This window comes from Peromyscus maniculatus, chromosome 17 (assembly GCF_049852395.1).
Source record: "Peromyscus maniculatus bairdii isolate BWxNUB_F1_BW_parent chromosome 17, HU_Pman_BW_mat_3.1, whole genome shotgun sequence".
Lineage (NCBI taxonomy): Eukaryota > Metazoa > Chordata > Mammalia > Rodentia > Cricetidae > Peromyscus > Peromyscus maniculatus.
In genome coordinates, this window is record NC_134868.1 from 30416578 (window position 1) to 30439925 (window position 23348).

General features: G+C 40.4%; 1 pseudogene; it reads right to left on the reverse strand.

The window, feature by feature from the left end:
- Positions 1–15969: 15969 nt before the first annotated feature.
- LOC102927258 (peroxynitrite isomerase THAP4 pseudogene) lies at positions 15970–22879 on the reverse strand (annotated as a pseudogene).
- Positions 22880–23348: the final 469 nt, after the last annotated feature.

The following is a 23348-nucleotide window of genomic DNA, read 5'->3' on the forward strand; positions in this document are numbered from 1 at the left end:
TGATATTGGCTTTGGGCTTGATGTAAACTGTCTTTATTATGTTGAGGTTTGTCCCTTGTATCCCCAGTCTCTCCAGGACTTTTATCATGAAAAGGTGTTAGATTTTGACAAAGGCAGTTTCTACATCTAATGAGATGATCATTCGGTTGTTGTTTTTTAGTCTGTTTATATGGTGGATTACATCCATCAGTTACCTATGTTGAAGCATTCCTGCATCTCTGGGATTAAGCCTACTTGATCATAGTGGGTGATCTTCATGATGTGTTCTTGGGTTCAGTCTGCGATTATTTTATTGAGAATTTTTGCATCTATGCTCATAAGGGAAATTGGTCTGTAATTCTCTTTGAGTGTTTATGTTGATTAGGCATTAGGGTAACTGTGACTCCACAAAATGAATTGGGCAATGTTCCTTCTGTTTCTATTTTGTGTAACAATTTTGGGAGTATTAGAATTAACTCTTCTTTAAAGTCTGGTAGAATTCTGTGTTAAAATAATCTGGCCCTGGGCTTTTTTTTTCAGTTGGGAGACTTTTAATGACTGCTTCTATTTCACTAGGGGTTACAGGTCTGTTTAAATTGCTTATCTGATCATGATTTAACTTTGGCAATTAGTATGTACCAAGAAAATTATCCATTTCTTTTAGATCTTCCAATTTGGTGGAGTATAGGTTTTAAAAGTGTGTCCTAATGATTTTCTGAATTTTCTTGGTGTTTATTGTTATGTCCCCCTTTTCATTTCTAATTTCGTTAATTTAGATGTTCTCTCTCTAGTTTTTAGTTAATTTGGATAAGTTTTGCAATCTGATTTATTTTCTCAAGGAACCAATACTTTGTTTCATTGATTCTTTTGTATTTTTTTCTGTTTGTTTGTTTGTTTCTATTTTATTGATTTCTTACTGTTTACCCCTTTTGAGTGTCATTTCTTCTTTTTATTCTAAAGTTTTTAGGAGTGTTGTTAAGTTGTTAGTATGAGATTTCGCCAATGTTTTTATGCAGGCACTTAGGGCTATGAACTTGTTTCTTAGAACAGCTTTCATTGTGTCCTGTAAGTTTTGGTATGCTGTGTATTTATTTCCACTCAATTCTAGAAAGACTTTAATTTCTTTCTTAATTTCCATCTTGACTCTTTTATTTTTTATTCAGTAACGATTTGTTCCATGAGTTTGTAAGCTTTCTTTTTAGAGACTAGATGGCAACATTGGCTGGTGACAAGAATGTGAGTCTCAGAGGACTCATGGTCACTCCTGGTGGAGTAAGAGATGTGCAATCACTCTGTGGAGTGCTCCAACAGCATCTGATGAAGAGAAATACAGGCACCTCACCACCACTGGGGAATTTTACCTATTGGTAATGACTCTAGAAAAATTCTTGAAAATGCTTTTAAGAGTGTAAACATTTCTCATAAGGGGGAATATTTGAATATGTGCAAATACCATATGAAACAATTGTACAAAGAGGTCAAAATGAACAAATTAGAACTAAATGTCTCGTAATTGTAGCTAAATCTCCAAGACAGGATGTAAAGCAGAGAGAAAATCAGATTATAAATGATATTCCCATGGGACCATTAAAAAGACAATAGATTTAATATATACTTTATTGTATCAAAAAACTAGCAGAAGTATAGCTATTAACTCATAATGGTGGGTACACATAGTCCTATGTGACAGAATATTTCAGTTATAGATAAAAGTGTGAAAAGAAAAGTTGGGTATGAATTAATATACACATATTCATAGGTAAACATATACATATCTATATAAATACATATGGATTTGAACTAGACTACATAGCACTTCAATTCTTATGTATTTGAATGCATACTTCTATACATGTGTTAGAATTTATGCTTAGTATATATAAATTATTAGGGATAATATCTTTGTTACTTTCTGTTGTTGTGATGCACACCATGACCAGAAGCAACTTGGGAAAGAAAAACCTTCATCTGTATTATATGTCCCTATCACAGTGATCATTGAAGGAATTGAGGGTAGGAACTCAAAATAAAAACCTGGAGTCAGGAACTGAGCCAGAGGCCATGGAGAAATAATTCTTACTTTTACTCCCCATGGTTCCCCTGCCTTGCTTTTCATACAATCCACGGACAACTGCCCAGGTATGGCACCACCCAGAGGGAGCTGGGCCCTCTAATATTAACCATTATTAATAATAAAAATGCCCTACAAACTTGCCTTCAGGCCAATCCAGTGGAGGCAATCTCTCAAATGTGGTTCCTGCTTCCCAGATGAGTCTAGCTTGTGTCAAGTTGACGGAACACAAATAAACAGATTAGTTGGGTTGTGAATATTTCGTTCTTTTATGTGTTTAGAGAGGCCAGCCAGTGTGGGTGCTGGGATCCAAACTCTGGTCCTCTAATAAAAGAATAAAGACTCTCAGCCACGGAGCCACCTCTGCAGCACATGCCTCCTAGCTTCTAAGCTGATGCTCTCCCCAGCTCACCAATCTACCCCCACCCTCTTTCTTCTTTCAGGGAATTGTAGCTATCTAAGCAACAACAACAACAACAGCAACAAATCAAATCAAATCAAAACAAAACACAACACACAACAAAACCAAATCAGAACTCTCTCAGGTAAAAGCATGTACAGTTGTCACATGCCAGATCATGTACTAGAATAGCAATTTCTCCATTTGGCCATTTTCACCAATGTGTGAACCTTTCAGCTCACAAATGGAGTTCCTCTTCCTGAATTCCTTTCTGAAATTACTGCACATCTTTAACTTCCACCTTTTAAATTTTTCTTGGTTTTCATTATTTCTATGAATAGGCCTGTAAGGGCTTTGTCAGCAGAGTAATAAACAGTTTGGTTTTCTAGCCAACAGAGAGACACACATCTGAGGCTTTTGAATATTAATGTTGTTGAGTACCTCCTGGGGCTAATGTGCATGCATCCAGAAGACATCTCCAGATTCTCAAATACAATTCCGAAGGTCCACATTTCTTTCATTTGCATACTACAGAGCTCTCAGAACTTTACATAAGGATGAATCCATATTTATAATATAAACTTTGAAGTGATTTGAAAATATAAAGTTCTTCTGAGCCAAATAGTCAAGATATTTTCCCCTTGTTTCCAAGAACATTATCCATATGTGGTGCGTAAGATGTCTATGTTTCTGTAAGTCACAGAAAAAGTGAGTACAATTTATTTCTAACCTCATCATCCCCTGGATGCTATGCCAGACAATCACAGTGTGTGTGTGCTTTGTGGGTGAAGGTCTATTTGGTGCCAAAAGAAAGGTTCCACCATTTAGAGACCACAGCTCCACAGGAGGTATTAATAATTCCTTCTCATCTTTCATTACAAACATGCAATATGGCTTAGATCTGTTAACCATTAAAATACAGGGGACACAAAACCAAGGTTCTACTGGTGTATTTAGGTTCTGATGACCTGTTTAATCTTACATGCTAGTTTACGTGATATAGTAACTGGCGGGGCAGAGCCTCCCCGGCACTAAAAGGCAAGGGTTGCAGAGGAACATGGTGCCTGTTGAAGGATTTATCAGGGTCTTTCCAAATAAGTTTCAAAGACTGCCTTGCGGGATTCCTACAGCTTTAGCCTATCTCTCTGGAAAAAGAAGTTCCCCCTTCCTTTTCTTTTCTCTCTCAAAGTTGTTAGTTGGGTGACCAGAGCTTTTACAGCGCTGAAAATTTGCTCTTTGGTTCTGTTTTCTCCCCACATTTTGCTCATCATTCGTTGATTTGCTTTCCCCTCTGCGATTTGAATGCATGCATGGTCTAACCTAATGTTTGGGCACAAGAATGAGCCAGTTCAGCCTGACTTCAGAGTCACAGTTGTGTGGATGGAGAGTGGGGTCAGGGACATAAGAACTGGGTTTGAATTCATAGAAACATCATATAAATGTTTGCTTGCCATCTTCTTTGTCTGAGATTAGAGTCCGTGGCTCCATGGCTTCAGGTAAGGGAGCACGAATTGAACTCTTTATTCCTTTCTCTTATAGTATGGAGTCAGACTAATGTTTGAGGATATTCTTAAAGGCATGGAATTCAAGAGTCTTCAGGACACGTTTGGATGAGTTTTTAACAGCCGTGCTTTCTCCTACAGCATATGTTTGAACCCGTGGCTACCCATTGTTCTATGCCCAGCACTCTCTGTAAGGGAAGTCAAATATTCTTTTCTTGAATAATAATTTGGTGAAGAAAAGTGCATGCTTCAGTTTATGAAAAGTGATTCAACAAGTAAAAGCAGTTGTCCAAATGAAGGGGATGCTTTGCAGATCAAACTTTTGTGAATGTTAAATGCTGCTTGGGGAAATAGATGGAGAATACTCATCCTCACAAGGAGAAGTACAGTGTTACAATGTGGTCCTCACTTGAAGCCTCATGTCCTTCAGTCCTCCCATGACCTGTCCCAGGAGGGTTCTGATAAGGAGTCACTTCCAGTTGCTACTTCTGTTACTTGAAATCCTTCAGAGGAAGATCTTGGGTACTCCAGGATCTTGCAGACTGTACACTTGATGATGAGCATGCTAACATGGTCTCTTTGTGTTCTTTTTCCCAATGTTTTCATTTACAGATGAACTTCTCCATAGAGTTTGAATTCTAAGGCCAGAGATGACAACTTCAGTTTTATTTTATATTACATGTAAGTCTTAAAGAGAAAATTAGAAACAATGCAAGGTAAGAAAGGGACAAATAGGAAGGAGAGGGGAGCTATGTGAGGGGGAAGGGGGAATAAGGGCAAACCAACGGGAAGAGAGGGGAGCTAGAGGAGGGTCCGAGGAAATCTCAGCAAGTGACAATGACTATTTTCTGTGCTAACTAAAAAACTTAAAGAGAAAAAATTTAAAATTATTCATGGTAGTAAAAAGTGAAAAAATATTATGCCAGATGTTTAATATTGAGACAACTATCTTTTCACTTAAATTGTGTCTCCCTTTCCTATCATGGCCTTTGTTCTTTGTACAAATCTCTTAAAATTGTTAAAGTTTATTATTAAGGAGCTTAGGTAAGCAGTTTTTACCAGGTTATTTGCTGCATAACTTTAATAAAGGCTGGGAAATATTTTAAAAAATCAGGAAAGATGGCAATTATTTCACAGGGAAGGTGCATGTTGAAATCATTGACAATAGTGAGACAGAGGTGTATGGTTGATATATTGTGCACCCCAATAAACTTATGTAGGGGTCAGAGAACAGAACCGCCACTATATTAAACATAGAAGTTAGTCAGTGGTAGCATATGCATTTAATCCTAGCATTCGGGAGGCAGAGATCCATCTGAATCTCTGTGAGTTCAAAGCCACACTGGAAACAGCCAGGCATGGTGATACATGCTCTTAATACCAAGAAGTGATGGCAGGAAGCAGGAAGGTATATAAGGCATGTGGACCAGGAATTAGAGGCTTTTTAAACTTTTAAGCATTTAGCAGCAGTTCAGCTGAGATCTATTAGAATGAGGACTCAGAGGCTTCCAGTTTGAGGAAACAGGTTCAGCTGAGGAATTGGCAAGGTGAGGTTGGCTGTGGCTTGTTCTATTTCTCTGATCTTTTAGCATTCACCCCAATATCTAACTCTCGGGTTTGTTTTTTATTAATAAGACCTTTTAAGATTCGTGCTACAGAGGTGGCTTAGTTGCTAAGACTACTTATGACTTTTGTAGAGGTCCTGGGGTTTGTTCCCAGCACCCACATGGTGACTCACCACCATCTGTAACTCCAGTTCCAGGGAATCTGATATCTTTGCTGGCCTCTACGGGCTCCTGCACACACGTAGTGCACATATATTCACATAGGCTCATATACATACATGTAGATAAAAAAAAATCTCTAAATCTTAGAAAAAAGTCACAGACCAAACATAGGCTTGGAACTAATGTACACTTTGAATCAGTACTACTGTGCTCTATTTATTTAGAAGTCGATGGGACAAAGCTTTAGAAAAGTTGGAAAATAGGTGACACTTGATTTTAAGAAAGACCTTGTAAGCAATCTCATTTTATTCAGAAAATAATAATTGTCCCTCGATTCAATTTAATGCCATAATTATAGTCAATATGCTTTATTTGAAATTGTAGACACAATAAAAATAAGATTTCACTTTCATGAACCCGTTATTTCTTATTTAAAAAAATAAAAGAAAAGCCCCCCCCCCCCAAATTTAATGAAGCTATTACAGAAGAAATGAGACAATCAATTTCTAATATACAACACTATGGCAATGAAATGAGCTATAATTTAAGTAAAGACTTCTTCTCCTAGGTCGGCAAAAATGCAAAGAAAGCATTTTATTAGCATCCCATTTCTTTTGCAGCCAGGCAGATGAGGCTAATAGAAAGACTATAAGGTTAATAGCAATCGCGTTTTGTTCTGCCATTTATTTCCTTAAAATACACAGCTATGTTTTGAACCATCCTCACAAAATGATTTCAGAGACACTTGAAGAAATCAATCAGTTCTACAGACAAGAAGGCAATACAGTTTGATTCTTTATCGAGAGCACTCCCGGGACTGAGCTTGACTGAGTTTGATTTGTTACACTGCAGATCCCATGCCACTGGTTTGTAATTGTCAGGTTCATAATCTGAACTTGAGATGTTCTATGTAGGCCTGGGATGCGGGGAGGACAAGCTAAGCTTAAGCATATTTGAGACTCTGGTTTCAAACCCCAGAATTTTGAAAAAAAAAAAAAAGCTTTGATTGTCAAATCAAGAAAACATGTCTAAAATATCATGACTACAAAGTGAGGGAGATTATACAGGAGTTCTTGTCTAATCCATTTGTGTGTGTGTGTGTGTGTGTGTGTGTGTGTGTGTGTGTGTGTGTGTGTGTGTACATGTTTGTGTGCATGAATGCATGTGTGGGAGTGCCCCCGTCAAAAGTGTACAGGTAGGTGCATACGTGTACATGTCTGCACATTAACGTGAAGGCCAGAAGTCAACCCAGCTGTCTTGCCTCAGATGCTGTTCACCCTTGTTTGAGACAGGGTCTCTCATTGGTTTGATGCCTGCCAATTAGGCTAGTAGGCTAGCGGGTCAGGGAGCGCTAGAGATGCCCTGGTTACCTCCCAAGCACTGGGATGGCAAGTACATGCCACCACGCCAGGACTTGTTATACAAGGGTGCCAGGAATGGAGTTCAGGCCCTTATGCTTGCCTGGCAAAGCTTTACCAACTAAGTTAACTCCCCAGTCCCCATTATGTTTTCTGGCAGAGAGAAGAAACTTCAATTTCAAGCGGCTTTTCTGGAGTATGTTTCCCAGTGACTGCCCCACCTACACTCCATATTAGTTTTCAATTGCGTGTTCCTTCTCTGTGCTAAGAAAATCACTTTGGCTTCCTTATGGGAAAAATAGAAATAATTTGCTTAGGAAGTTACTCAATTTCCCCCTTTTATTCTCAGCATGTTGTGTCTTTTTCTTCAATGTACATTTTACTAGTCTGCTTCTTTCAAAAATGTAAAAGGTTGGAACTGCATAGAGCGGAGAACAGCAATTTTAGAGCCCACTAAACTTGGCTGGCTTTGCGACAAGAATGTAACCTTGTAAGCTCTAGTATTTGTATCTTTAAAACAGGCACGGGACACCTCTGTCACCACACTGCTGTGAGACGACACATACAGATGCTTAGTAATATGCCTTGAATGGAGCTGGAATTAAATAAATAGCGGCTGTCATGGAAATTAAGTGTTCCCTCGCTTTTGTAAAAGGGCACACATCTTTTAACTCCCTTCTTCAGATCTTAAATCTCTCTCTCATCATTGAGAAGAGAGATTTCTTCCCCTTGTCCTTCAGGTACACAGGGCCTTTCTCATCTTCGCAAACCACCTCCTGCCTCAGGTGACTTTCACGGCTTTCCTACTTCACTTTCTATTGCTGTGATGAGCATCATGACTGAAAGCCACTTGTGGAGGAAAAGGTTTAGTTAAGCTTACAAATTAAGGCCATCATTGAAGGAAACCGAGGCAGAAATTCAAGGCAGGAACCTGGAGGCAGGAACTGAAGCAGAAGTCATGATCACTGGTTTGCTCTCTGGTCTCTCTGGGCTCACATTTACCTGTGTTTCTGACACCTTCCAGGATCACCTGCCTTGGGGAAGCATTATCCACAGGGGAATGGACCCTCCTGCATCAGTCAGCAACCAAAAAAAATACCCTACAGACTTGCCTACAGGTCAGTCTGATGGGGGCATTTTCTTAGTTGAGGTTCCTTCTTTCTAGATACCTTAGCTTGTATCAAGTTGACAAAACAAGCCAAAAACTGAAGAAACAAACAAACAAAAAACCTCCAACATTCTCAAACAACAATTAAAAAGAAAACCCCAAACAAAACAATAAGAATACTAACCAGAATGGTGACCTGGTGACAAGCCACTGCCCTCTTTAGCTGCCTTGCTTCTCCAGCAATCGACAGTCACCACTTCCATGTCTTTGTCTCTTTTTGTTTCCTACAACAAATCTCCTTTCCACAGAATACTTAGAAACTGCACTTTCAAAGGTTTCTAACTCTTAAACCCCAACTTAAATGTCTTTTTTTTTGTATACTGTCTCCTTAATATCCACAGAATGGGACCTTACTACCTACAGAATCTTCTTAATATCTACCTTCTGAGAGCAATTTTCTTAATTGGTGAATAAATAACTCCCCTTGGAATTTTTGATAATTCCCAACAATGCAAGATGTATTTCGTTACAATTGCAATCTCTGTCAAATTAGTTTTTGGAGGCTAACTGGACATGCATTTTTTTTTGTTGAGAATGACTAGACTCATATTTTTTATTTATTTATTTATGTGTGTGTGTGTGTGTGTGTGTGTGTGTGTGAGAGAGAGAGAGAGAGAGAGAGAGAGAGAGAGAGAGAGAGAGAGAGAGAGAGAGAATGAAGAATTTGGAGAACGTGTGTGCTCAGGAGTGTGCCCCTGTGAGTGAAGTGGACACAAGGTATACTGATTTATCACTCATACCTTGGAGACAGGGTCTCTCACTGAATCTGGGCTCTCCTGTCAGCCAGCAATCTCCACTTATCCTCCCCTCTTCCCCCACACCTCCACAGCACCAGAGTTACAGGTACATGGGCAGCTGTACCTCTTCTTTTGACAGGGGTGCTGAGATCTGAACTCAGTTCCTCATGCTTACATAGCAAGCACACTGATCCACAGAGCTACCTCTCCAGCCCCACACTGTCTATTGTTATGCACTGTACCTCTTCATATTAATTATTAAAACAGTGAGTCCATTTTCCTCAGAAAACAGCATGATACAGCAGTGTGTGACATTCTTCTGCTCTTTCAACCTCACTTCTCCCAGTAGTATCCTGTAGGCACCGTCCATTACAAGAAAACTGAACTTGACTTGCAGTGAGGCTTCTTTTCATGGATAAGAGATGATGCTGGCTGGAAGTCTGACTGGAAGAAGGGGAGATCTGACTGATCTTTCCTTCATTTCTTCCCCTTGTACCTTCTGTTTCTCTGACTTAGCTGACTGGCCTTTCAGCTCATGCATCTGAGGAGGGCTAAGGTGGAATGTTTGTACCTGATATGTGATGGATGCCTTAGTAGGACAGAAACTCTTTTGCTTTGTCATTAACCATCAGCCAGTCTTTTATCCTTAACATGCCCTGGACTAGAACTCTCTCCGGTCCCTATCTTTTTGACAGAAGGAGCACAGAGCAAGCTCTCCGTTGGCTGCCTTGAAGCTAGATAACATTCACCGCAATTGAGGCCACGGGGAGGTTGAGATCCTCAAAAGGAATGCTCAGGTCCTGGTAATTCAATGCCAGTTCTCCCCAAAGACATAATGTCGCTGATATTTTCTTTTTTTCATAGCGTCTTTTTTCTATCTTTGATCTTACAGAAAGGTCCCACAGTTGTGGACACGATTTCTTAGAAGCTTCCTTAGGAAGTCTCCAAGTGTTGTGAAAGTCCCTGTGGACCCTGAAGAAGGTCAACGTATTTGCATCACCCTGTTTGTCACTTTTAACAACCTGTTTTCACACATGCATGCAGTGGGGACATCTTTTTAAGTGAGTGTGTCTTAATCTTTTTTTATAAGGAAAGATATTTGGGTTTGAAAATGTTATTTATATTCCTTAAGTCTACAAAGCTAGTGAGTTGTGAAGCTGGGATTTAATTCAAAGTCTGTATTTTGTCAAAACCTGTGTCAACACACTATGTCACTATATTTACGTCTCTCTGCTGTAGCACTTATCTGTATCTCCTTGCTTCTTAGAAAAAGCCTCAAGCTCCTGGACAGTAAACTCCAGGGCAGGCTGACAAACAGTTTCCAAGTTTTGTTTCAATGTTGCCACACATCCAAGGCAGAGCTGTGGATTTTGACAAATTCACGGGAAATCTGTCAACACAGGTGGCCACCAAGTTACATCACCGGTAATAATAAAGGGAAGGCAGACATAGCTCCTGCTAAGAAGACCTGTGCATCATTCATTTCTGTATTCAGATCTCCTACGGTATTAGTTGAGCACTGCCAAAATAATGAGCAAGAAAGAAAGTCTATCATCAAGGTGATTTTTTTTCTCTGCTGGGATAGATAGAGTCATATCAGAAGATTTCAGGATAAGAAAGAGACCTATCATTTGAAGTAATGGGACAAGATGTGACTGAGCTGTCAAAATGAATATGCTGTAGATTTGGTTGAGTTTTATCTTTGAAAAGGAAAGGATATACAACTATGTGAAAAGTCTAGAAAAGAATCTTTCAGTCGTGAGCACCAGGGGAGCAGTGTTTGTGGCTGGGGTTCATGAACGATGCAGCAAGTGTTAAATGGTGAGTTCAGGGGTGCAGTGGGATTGTGTTCCCCAAAATATTGTGCACTCTAATAGACTTATGTGGGGTCAGAGAACAGAACTGCCACAATATTAAACATAGAGGCTAGGCAGTGGTAGCACACACCTTTAATCCTAGCATTCCAGAGACAGAGATCAACCTGGATCTCTGTGAGTTTAATGCCACACTGGAAACAGCCAGGCATGGTGACTCACGCCTTTAATCTCAGAAAGTGATGGCAGAAAGCAGAAAGGTATATAAGGCTTGAGAACCAGGAGCTAGAGCTAGAGCAGCACAGTTCAGCTGAGAGGCATCGAGTCTGAGGAAGCAGGATCAACTGAGGAATTGGCAAGGTGAGATGGCTGTGGCTTGTTCTGCTTCTCTGATCTTCCAGCATTCACCCCAATACCTGGCTCCAGCTTTGTTTTTATTAATAAGATCATTTAAGATTCATGCTACACAGGGATCTGGGTTGCATATAGTTCATGGATCTTTAGACTTGGGTCACATGGTGGGCCAGAGCATTGGTTCTCATTCATGCTACATATGGCTTCCATCAGGTGTCTTTCACCTTGTGAAGACCAGCTTTGGCACAAAGGGTGGTGACCTATCAGTCTCAAACTCTTCATTATTGTGCCTAAGCATGGTGCCCAGCCCCTTTAATAAATCTCATTTCATAAGTCATAACAAGTTTCAAGGATGATATTATGTCTCCATGTTTCCTATTAAAATTTGTTACTTGAGGGGGCTATAGGGACTTGCTATTACTTTAGATGTACTGATTAATTCCAAGTTAGGCCTCCATGATTCCTGGCTCCTGGGGCATTTTTGTGGACGTTCAATCAAACACAATTCTAGTTACGACTTTAAAGTGAGCTTGTAAATGTCAAGTTCCATATGAGTTGATTTTAGAACAAGGAGATTATCTGGGTAGGTTTGACTCAATTCTGTAACCCCTTTAATGGATGAATGTTTTGTTTGGCTGGTCACAGAAGCACATGAGGACTATTAGCTTTAGTTATCCTGAAAGAAAATAGACATTTGAGTGAACTGCCCACAGAGAAGATCATGGGACATAGACCTGCAGACAGGTTATAGGATTTAAGAACATCTCTAGCTGACAGTTTACAGAGCATGGAACCTTCCATTGTCTATCTAAAACCTGCAAGAAATGAACCCTTAATTAGAAAGAAGCTAGGGAGAGAACCCTGAGCCCCAGATAAGCACCAATGATTTACTCAATGTCACAACTATGTCAGATAATATCAGGAGTGGAAAATGTGTGTCCAAACTTGTGACCTACAGAAACTGTGAGGGAATACATTTGCTGTGTTATAAGCCACTGATTGTAGTCACCTGTTATACAGTATTAGAAAACTAAAATTCATATGCTACTTGCAGATATTTGGAGCTCCACTCTTGTAAGGGAAACCATGGTAGCTTTCAAGAGGCTTTTCTCAAGCCAGTCAGACTCCATAATCAGTCAAATGGCCAAACAGTTATTTCATCAGAGATAAAGACAGTGATGTAATTGATGATCTGTGGACAGCACGGCAAACACTCACTGATTCATTTTCTTCTGTGTTTGATTTCTGAGATAGGTCTTACTGTGCAGCTTTCAGATTGGCCTGAACTCCCTTAGTAGCCCAGGCTTGCCTCAAACTTACAATTCTCCTTCATTGGCGTTTCAAGTGTTAGCATTACAGCCATGAGCCTTCACAGCTGGGTCATTTTAATATTCCTATGCAGTCATGTGACACTTTGGTCCTTAATGGACTAGTGATGCCATAGAAATGTATGGAGCTGAAAAATCCCTGTTCCTCAGCAATGGTGATGCTATATTGAAATATACATTGCTCATGGGTTTCTAGTGATGCTGACACAAATAAGTTTCCTTTCTGCCAGGCATATAAAAACATAGCAATATTATTATGTATGGTACTAATACTTGATTACCAAAACAAACCATTTTTTGTGCTATTGGTTTATGCATTTTCTAGACTATAATTTTTATGTATAAAGTGTATTCCCTTTACAAGAAAAAAGTGGGCCGAGTTAGCCTACACTACTGTATACACCTTGTCTTTACTGCATCCCTTGATTGCACCAAGGAAGCACATCAATGGACTGGCCATCTAGGCCTGTGTGAACACACTCTGTGACATTTGCACAACTGCAGAATCACTTTAGTGACACATTTCTCAGAAGAGATCTCTCTCATTAAGCCATGCATGGCTGTGCTGTTTAATTATCACAAATATTTGAATAAAAATAAGATCATTCTATCATAAATAATGTATTTATCTTGATTGCTTACCCCCACAGCAAACCCTTATGCTATGAGGAACATAATCATGTGTTCTCAAGTTCAAGGTTATTTTTGAACATCGACAAGTTGGTGATCATGGCATATTCCACGGCATATTCATGGCGTGCAGAAGTTAACAAATCAACCCAACGGATTTGTCAATAAGTTGTAGAATTAGACAACAGCAAGTATAACCACTAAGTCATTCCAGTTACTGGAGGATCATTCAAAATGTACACCAACCCACGTTCTTCATATTAGTTGTGTGCATGCAGCACAATATGAAATGTTGTTGGACAAAGATGCAATTTATTTGGTTCTTGAGGGATGTTGACCTGAGATAGAAAAGCTGAAAATTTCACAGAACAATAAAATACATTTGGGAACCGGAGTACCGAAATGTAAGATGTGTATCTTACATCAACGCTTGTTTGGGGGACTATGGGGAGTGTGTCTTAAGGTATGTTGCAATATAATGAGTGCTACTGTCAGGAAATGGCACCTTTCTGAATGTTTTCCTGAGTGGATTCAGTAGTGGGGAGTAAAAGAAAACATTGGGTCCTATTTTTGCCATCACAATCTGTAAGCAACTAAAGAGATGTAGAAACCTTCATCTGCATAATGCCTGGCTGGGAAGGGTTCACAGACGGAAAAAGAAGATGCATGGCAATATCTATGGGGATGAAGAAAGTAAGTGAAATCAAATCACTCTGAATTCAAATGAATGGTTCCAGAGAAATTTCTACTGGGATTTCATGTTTGCGGATAGGAGATATTATTACAAAGTGCAGATTTTAGCTTTTTTGTTTCTTAGAATTTCCAATATACATTATTTTTATTAGAGCTTCTGTATATGCATACATTTGAATGTTAAACATATGCCCATTCATGACCAACCATACCCTTTCATAAGGTGCAGATTTTAAAGCTCAACTATAAATATCTGAGGGTGTTTCTATGAATATCCAATATAGTCTTTATGGTGATGAATACTGAAAACTTGTAGGACCTGACCACGTATACATGGACCTCTAGTCTTGAGTATAATTTATACTTGAAAGGAAAGTGCTAACTTTAAAGTCTCATGTAACCTGAATTTAAATGGTGGTGGTGGTGGTGGTGGTGGTGGTGGTGGTGTGTGTGTGTGTGTGTGTGTAACATGCACATGCAAATGTTTGTGCAAATGTGTGCCTCTGTTTGTGGAGGCTAGAGGTTGATGGATGTGGCTTCCTTTATAGCGCTCCACCTTGGCCTTTGAGGCAGGATCTCTCGCTGAACCTGGAACTTCCTGATTCAGCTAGACTGGCTGGCCAGCAATTTCTAAGGGATCCACTTGTCTCCACTTCCCCAGCACTGGGATTATAGCCCCACACCAGCACACCTCACTTTTAGTGCTAAGAATATGAACTCAGATCTTCATGATGAGCACTATACTGACTGAGCCATCTCTCTAGCCCCTAAACTTTAATTTCATGTATTTGAACTTGTCCGCTGTCTCTGGCCTTGCATTTGTATGGTTTAGTATCACATTTTACTGAGAAGCACCTTGGGGTACTTTTTTTGTCAAAGGTGCTATAGGAATTTACTTGTATTGTACTCAAAGTAAGTGCATTCCTCTCTAGATTGCAAGCACAATCAATAAGATGAATGAGTTCCTTGAACTCATTTAGTGCCTTGCCTGTAACAGTCCCATTACCAAGTCCCCAGTAACTTAGCAACTTTTCATCAGGGGTGGCCTCGGGACTGAATAAGCAAGCAGAAAAACACAGTTACCTGCTCTGGCACTTCACATTGTACTTGATGCCTCTGGCAAGCTGGGAATCAAAGGAGTTCTTATTGCACAGCTCTCTTAACTTGCTTTTTCTAACAGCTTTGTCCCTTTAAAATGTACTTCTGTATTATATAGCTGGAAGATCTGAGCATTTGAAAATGACCAAGCTAGATTTGAAAATCCAGTTCCACTTAGAACATTAGCCTGGCCTCTGCATCACGAAACCAGCTAACCAGATTCCCCTCTCTACTGAGACATTTTCATGGAAAATGACTTGGGCTGGTTTCCTGTATTTTTTTTTTGTGTGTGTGTGCCTCGCTCAAGGGATCATATCTTGACATAGACAAAGAGGACACATAATTGAAAGAGGAAACTCCAAGCAGAGGTTCTATGGTTAAGTTGTCAAAAGGGATGGATTAATTCAATTTAGTTCACTAGAATGGTTTCCCTAGAAATTTAAAACTTCCCCTGCATAAAAATTGTTGAAGCTGCACTGGAACTTCTTTCCGTGAAGAGAAACAAGAAAGATTTGAGTTTGAGTGGTGTGAAAGAGACATACATAGGCCAGTGCATCACGTGGAGCCAATTGCTCTCTGATGACACACACATTTAAGCGAGTTGTATTAACTCCAGCAGTCAAATTTGGCCAAAGCAATGTTACCTGATCTCTTCAGATACCCAACTGGAGGAGTCAATTTGGTGGTTTCATGGTTCCTGGACTACATTTCTACACAGTGCTCAAGATTCTCTCATGCTTGGAAGCATAAGTAAGACATTAAAAAAAATAATCTATGGACCATTATAGATTTGTATAGGAATTAAGTACTTAGTTTTCATACAATTCTCAAAGGAGACAAGTGACTTTAGATAACTTAGTATTTCCAATTTTATGAATATAAACACACATAAATACAGGTTTTTTTTGGTCAAAATGTGTCTTTTTTTTTTAAAAAAAATAAAGGCCTTTTATTTGGTTTTCTGTGCCATTACAAGATCACCGGGACAATAATTCTGTGTCAGCAGAGCCTGTGGTCACACCATTTCTGTGTAGGATGTCTACTAAACTGGGGGGGGGGGGCTAGATGCAGGAGCCAGGCCCCTCCCCAGGCTCTGGGAGCTGCTCCAGGTTATGGGGTCACCTTCTTATAGGTAACATGAAGAGGCTGAGTCATTGCCTGTGTAGTGGTTGCCGCAGAGACTGTTCAAGTTTGCCTTCAGAATTCAGTCTGAATTTTTCGAGTAATCTGCTCCACGTGGAGCTCCTTGGCAAAGCAGATCCTGGAGCTGGAATGGGATGAGATACACAGCTCGTGCCCATTCACTTCACCCTCCTCCACTTGTACATCACCTGTGTTCTGGGCATGGATAAAGGCCACCTTGTTGGTGTCGGGCTTGAGGCAGATGAAGCCACACTCTCTGTCCATTGGCTTGTGTGTGTCTGGGTGGAAGGAGTTGAACGAGAAGATGAGCATAGGCTAGCCCACATAGGAGATGTGCACCTCCTCCAGGTATTGGAAGGGCTGAAGTGTTGGAAAGGTACCAACTCCCGGTGGGTCTGATAGCCAGGTACCCAGCATCTAGGACAGCGGCTCCGCCACGGCCCCGTGGCTGAGGGGCAGCAGGCCACTTAGGTACGGGAGGTAGGGGAGGTAGGGGAGGTAGGGGAGACTTGCTCTCTTCAGCTCATCCAGCTTCTCCTGCAGCTTGCGAACCTGGCTGTCGGAGCGGTTGACCCTCGGCCCAAGGCTCTTGAGCTCTCCCTTCTTCTTCTCCAACTGCTCCCGCAGACAGCACACCCGGCTCTTGTTCTGCTGAGCCGAAAAGCAGTGGGAGTGATCTTGCAGGCTCCCGAGGCTGACAAGATGACCTCGTTGATGGACATGGGATTGGCATCACCGTGCTCACTCTGCACAGCTTCTGCAGCTGGCTTTGGGGTCACATCAGGAGGAGGGGCGGAGGGGCTCTGGAAGCCTTCTGAGGGGTTGCTGTGAGCGAGGAACTTGGGGGACTCTGGGCCACACTATTCCCACTACACCTTGGCTCCGTATCTCTCTTCGGCCTAATTTGGTCAATGGGCTCACAGGGGACAGATGGCCTCTCTCGAGTGTGCTTGGAGGAGAAACTATAAGAATGAAGTGAGCCAATGAACTTGCAAGCTCCGGATTCTAGGGGTGTGAAGTTGTCCATGGAGATGCCACTCTTGTCTGCCCAGCCTGTGTCATCAGAGGAAGAGGCCCTCGTGGTTGTGGGAGCCACCAGGCTTAGGTCCTTGCCGCCCACCCTCTGGTCTGATCTGCCCCAGGCACAGCTCGGGAAGTCGCAAAGTGTGTCTTTTTTTTTTTTTCCCCCAAAAGCAAAGAGTCTTTGTATTGTGAATTAACAGAGCAGAAGAGACCCTGCGTAGCAATGGGGCAGAGTTTATTTTTCTACTCACTCCAAATGCTATCTACAGACCCCCCTTCCTCCTTCCACCCCCCAGCCCTCTTTCCCAAGCCACCCCACATCCCCACATGCCTCAAATCGAGGTCTCCCATGGGGAGTCAGCAAAGCCAAGCACACTGAGCCTAGGCAGGTCCAAGCACCTTCCACTGCACCAAGGCTGTGCAAGGTGTCACACCACAGGTACCGGATTCCAGAAGCCTGCCCATAGACCAGGGACAGATCCCGATCTCCCTCCCTGGGCGTCCCCCAAACAGTTCGAGACAAACAACTGTCTTCCCTATCCAGAGGGCCTAGTCCAGTCCCATGGGGGCTCCACAGCCACCAGTCCACAGTTCATCGGCTTCCACTAGTGTGGCTCTGCATGTCCCCCATCATGATCTCGACGTTCCTCGCCTGCAGGATCTCTCCTCTCATTCATCAGTTGCATTCCCGGAACTCAACCTGGTGCCTGGCCGTGGATCTCTGTATCTGGGGCAGAGTTTTTAAAGCAAGGGGGGCTTGGGGTCCACAGACTGCATAGGAACAGACTCAGGATTGGGTTATGCGAGTGTCTTACTGCTGGTCTTTTCCCTTTGTTCCTTTCTCCCACATCTTTCCAATGCCACGTGTGTTAACGTCTCTCTCAGCTCTGCCTACCCTGTTTACCAACGTAGGGTAAAACCTTTCTTCTATACTTTTATCAATACTCACACTAGGACATGTGGAACCTGTCTATTTGCATATGTAAATTTATATGTAGATATTTGAAGTTTCAGAGAATCTTTTGCAGTTATTTAAAACTTTGTATTTTATTACACACATTGTATTAATTGTTCTTATTCCTCATCTGCAATGAAAATTTTCCTTAGTAAGTGTAGGCCACAATTCCTTCTGATTGGTTGCATAGTGTCTAAAGTGTGGGATGACATTTGCTCAGTCTCCTTACTGGTGGATCCTTTCTTTGTTTTTCCTGCTTTTTATTTTTTCGTGCAGTGTAAACAAAACTTCAGTGAGCATCTTTGTCAACTACTGTTGTCCTTCTTACAGGAAACATTCCTAGAAACGACCTTACCAAGAGAAAGGGAATGTATTACATTTTAATAGAGGCAACCATATAGAAAGCCACCAGTACATTACCAGTAGTATTTTACGAGCGCTCCCTTCACCTTCCCACAGTAGGTTCAGCCCTCCTTCTAAATTATTATGTGCTTGGGTCTACAACTGATATTGTATTTTTACCTTAACTTCCATTTTATGACTACCGGTGGCTATAAACATTTTGTAAAATACCTACTAGTCTATTAGAGTTGCCTTTCTAAGACTTGACTGTATATATCATTTGCCCATTTTCCCTATTGGTAATCCTGTTTCCTTCAGATTTAGAGGTAATTTGCGTATATTGCAGCTAGCCATTTAATTGGTATCACTAAAAAATAAAAATAATTTTACAAATATGTTGATGTTTTAGGTCGCCTTTGCTATATTTTAATTTATTGAAAGCACCATTAAATACTTCTGTCTTATTGTAATTTCTTACCTAATAATTTCTTCTCAACATCTAGAGTGTTTCAGAGGAAATCTTCAAGATAAAACTTGCCTTTTAAACTTATATATTTGCAAATGGCTTGTAAAGTTGTAGGTTTCCATTTGTTTTTTTTTTTTATATATCCTTCGTTTTGTTCAACCCTTTCCCCCTGCTCCTTTGTGTTCCCTGTGTCTTCACCCCTATCTTGCTTACCCTTCTAGCCCAGGACCTCCTCTCTCTCTCTCTCTCTCTCTCTCTCTCTCTCTCTCTCTCTCTCTCTCTCAATATCATCTACGTTCTACCAGCCACCCACCCCCACCTTAAGGCAACTGCTTATAGTTGCACCTTCATAGCTTCCTGGTTTCTACAGGTACTTCAAGTTAAACACACGAATCTCAAGATTCAAAGCCAGGATCCATAATGAGAGAGAATATATGATAGATATTTTTCTCTCCGGGTCTGGGCTATCTCAATCAGCATAAATTTTTCCAGCTTCATTTATTTATCTACAGATATTACTTTTCCTTGCAGCTGAATAAAATTCAATTGTTTGTATGTAGCACATTTTCAATACTGAGTCATCTGGTGATTGATATTAGGATCTATGAAAAGCTATATGAAACTTTACTACTTTATAAGACAATTCAAATGTGTCTTAAACATTATCATGAAGAGCTGTGTGATGCATCTCCCATAAGGCATCATTTATCAAATGGAGACTCCAGTACCAAATTTGGGACACTTCATTATGAGCTGTTGTTCAGGGAGGCTATAGAGATGCCAAACAACAATATAGGTTTTTGCCATGCCTCCTTGCTTTGCTTACCAGAATTATATGATAAGACACTGTGGCTAAGATGTCACAATTATAGAAATTTTAAAATTGTAGAAATTTTCTTTGGTTACAAGATATAGAGAATTAAACTGGAACTGACTAGAAGATTCCTTTCTATTGGCTAGCTTCCATAGTGACAGAGGGCACTTTCTATTATGTATCATAAGGTTTTGTTTTTTAAATGTGCTATTTTATTAAGGAGTTGTAATGAAACTTACAAAAAGCAATATATCTAACTTATTATAGTAGTTGGAATTCACCATAGACATTTACTTCCACCTCCATGAAAACGTGCGTGTGTTGCTTCCAGTTCTAGTGAGACTTGGGTGAAGAAATAACTAACCCTGGTGCTTTAGTAACCTGCAATACTTAGAGGAGTAGGCAGGATCTTAGGCTACTAGAGATGTAGAGGGGACATGGGGAATGGGTGACAAAGAAGGGACATGGCATAAAGGAGAGGGGATGAAAAGGATCAAAGTATGAATATGCATGGATGAAAATGTCACAGTGAAACGAGTTCCTTTGTTTAGTATACATGCTCATAAAAATACACTGTGCACCATTGTCTTCCCTGCTCTTTCCCAGACACTTATCCATGCATGGATCTCAGTGATTTCATTTGTCAGGCTTCTCAAGGCAGAATTTACAAAATATATTTAGGAGCTGGAGGGATGGTTCAGCATTTATCACTCTTGCATTGGGCAAACCATAACTACCTGTGTCTGTAGCTCCTCCAAGAAGATCTGATACTTCAGATATCCACAGACACTGGCACTCACAGACACACACTCACGTGTGCTCATAAACAAGATAAATATTAAAAAAGCAAGCATATTTAGTATCTTTACTTGGGCATCCATGTGGGAGTCTGTTATGTCTGCTATGGTGTGGAAAGATGTAATTCTAGTTTCTAAAGTAATCTTCTGGAGGTTACTGCTAGTCCAATATATTGACGAATAGTCTTTAATTCATTTCCACAACACTTCTCAAATTATACCTCTCATCAGCAACTGTTATAGCTGCTGTTACCACTCTTTGAACACATCCAGGAATTCATGTGTGCTTGTTTCTTCTGTTATTAACTGGGAAGGTTTGCTTCCAGAGCTGGTAATGTGTGAACTCCAGTTAAACAACTGTTTGTAGTAATTTTCTTTAAACCTTAAACAGAAAAAAGAAAACAGTACACTTTGCCATTTTCTCTGTGCAAGCAGAATATCAGCAATCCCACATAATTCCTTTTTTTCTAAGTTTTAAGAGATAAAGATGTGAGAAAAAGGAAGTTCATGAAGAAATAAAGGCAATTCAAAAATGTAGTCACAAAGGAAATATGTAAGTGTTTTTCTTTTGAGGGATGCTAAGGGGACTACTAATTGAGACTCCGGGTTGTTTAAAGGGTTGTTAGGGCATCGAAGCCTTATCCTTCTGAAGAATTCACACATGAGTAAACAGACACCTAATTTCAGTCTCTAACACAGTCTAAGTCTAGGAAGTGTATAACTAGAGGGCTTATGGAGATACAACTATGACATACCAGTATTTAATACCTACACTATAATTATTTTAAGTTTAAGGGCATCTTGATTCCTAGCATCCTCTGCCTTTGTGAACTATTATTCTAAAATTTCCCAGAAATGTTTGAGGGGCACTACGTATACTTACAAACCAATCTTTCTAGTATCGACACCATGGTTGGAGGCAGTGAGCTTTAATTTCCTGCTCCAGGGGTCAGTTACGGTGGCCCGCTGTCCTCAAAGCTGCCAGGATTAGCATCCTCACCAGTGAGACACCTGCTGAGGATGCTGAGACTGGTACCAAGGCCCCTGTTGTGTCTACTATCTTCTTGTTCTCCAAAGCTCCAGCTCTCGACTGTATGGCAGGGGTCACATTCTTCCTGAAGAATTAGGTAGGAAGACTGTCCTGTCCATGTGTTGTTGTCTTTGGGAACAGACCCAGAACTACTTCTGCTGGAGTCCTGTAATGGCTCTGATCAGATGCCTGTATCTTTGGCACGACTCTTCGCCATTGATTTCCTATTGGCATCAGATTAAAAGAGGAAGTTGTTCGCTTCAACAACTAATAGTTTAGAGTCAGGAAGGTCTCACTCAATTCATAAGAAACGTGAATTTCTGTGACTGGATAACTGCCTCTCAGGCTATTAGCTAGACAACTTTTCCTAATTGCTACAAAGAACAATTTTTCTCCTTAGAAAGACAAATATCTGGTGCTTTTAGTTTGCACAATTAAATAACTCATTCAAACCCGCTCCCAGAACAAAAGAACAATGTGTCACAATGCATGTTTCTTTAATCTTAGGTAGATGGAACATTCTACTTGGGTTTTCATTTCTTTCTTCCTCTCATTCCAACTGTACTCAAGTTTCAAAGAAACTCAGAATGTGTTGAAATTCTTTCCTTCTCTACCCAACTATCTCCTTAGGTAAGAAAAACTTGCTGATCCGTTCTGAAATTAAATCCATAAAGGTGACTGTGGAGGGTCGAATATCTTTCTTTATTAAACATTTCCTCAGGTTTATTGAGTTATAATGGACAAATAGAAATAATACCTGTCAAAGGTATAAAATATGGCCTTTTGCTATGCATGTTGTTTGTAAATGATTCCTATGATCAGACTGTGTGTGTGAGTGGGTGCATGTGTATGAGTGTATGTATGTGTGTGTGTAAAGAATACACAAGATGTGAGCTCTGAGCAAATTCCAAGTATATGATGCATGCATACATGTTAAGTATAATTACATACTGGACATTTGCTCTGTATGTCTTACATATCCAAGAACTGAACATTTTTGCCCTTTAAGTAACACCTTCTCATGCCATAATGTCGTATGAAACCTAGTGCTCACCATTTAATCTCTAAGATTATGAAGAATTTGTCTTTCCATATCTAACTTCTTTCTCTTATGTCTTCCAGACTCAACTCCACATTTAATGAGTCCATAGATAGAGAACACCCGTACTCACCAGCTTTCTGTTATTGCAAAGGAACACCTGAGATCTTTAACTTCTAAAAGGAAAAATATGTATTTTATTTATTTACTTTTATGGCTTTAGAACATTTAGTCTGTAATTTATTTATACTAATTTTTAGGTATTAAGGAAATATAACATCTCACAGTGAAGCACATGAAGAATAATCAGCTCACCTTATAACCGTAGGCAACCCAGACAGAGAGCAGCCTGGAGCCATCTCCAGTTCCATTTTGGAGACATGTTTTAAATGACACAAGGACTTCCCACATGGTCCCTCCTCTTAATGGTTTGTTGCACCTCTTGATGGCACCACCCTAGAGACTAAACCTTCAACGCCTGGACCTTTTGCATACCCTTAGTATGCAATCTATAACACACTTAGTGCTGAGCTACTAATAGTCACCATTCAGTTCATTTTAGCTCATAATAAAAACTTACAGTGTCCTAAGAGTAAGGTAACAAAAGTCCTTTCATTTGGAGGAAGCATGAGACACGAGACAGGAGTTACCTAGGTCACCCTGACCCAGCACGGACAGTTACTGATGACTTCCTGACACCACAAAGATAATAAAAATCTCATTGAAAGCCCTTTCCCAATAGTTGCGATTCTTACCTGGAATGTGTGGCCTAAGTGAGCCGTGACCAATCAACGATCTGTCCAATTCTTGGCAAATTGATGTAATTGTAATTTCCAACTGACTGTAATTCCATCCTTGCCTTTAAAAAAATTTTTAAAAT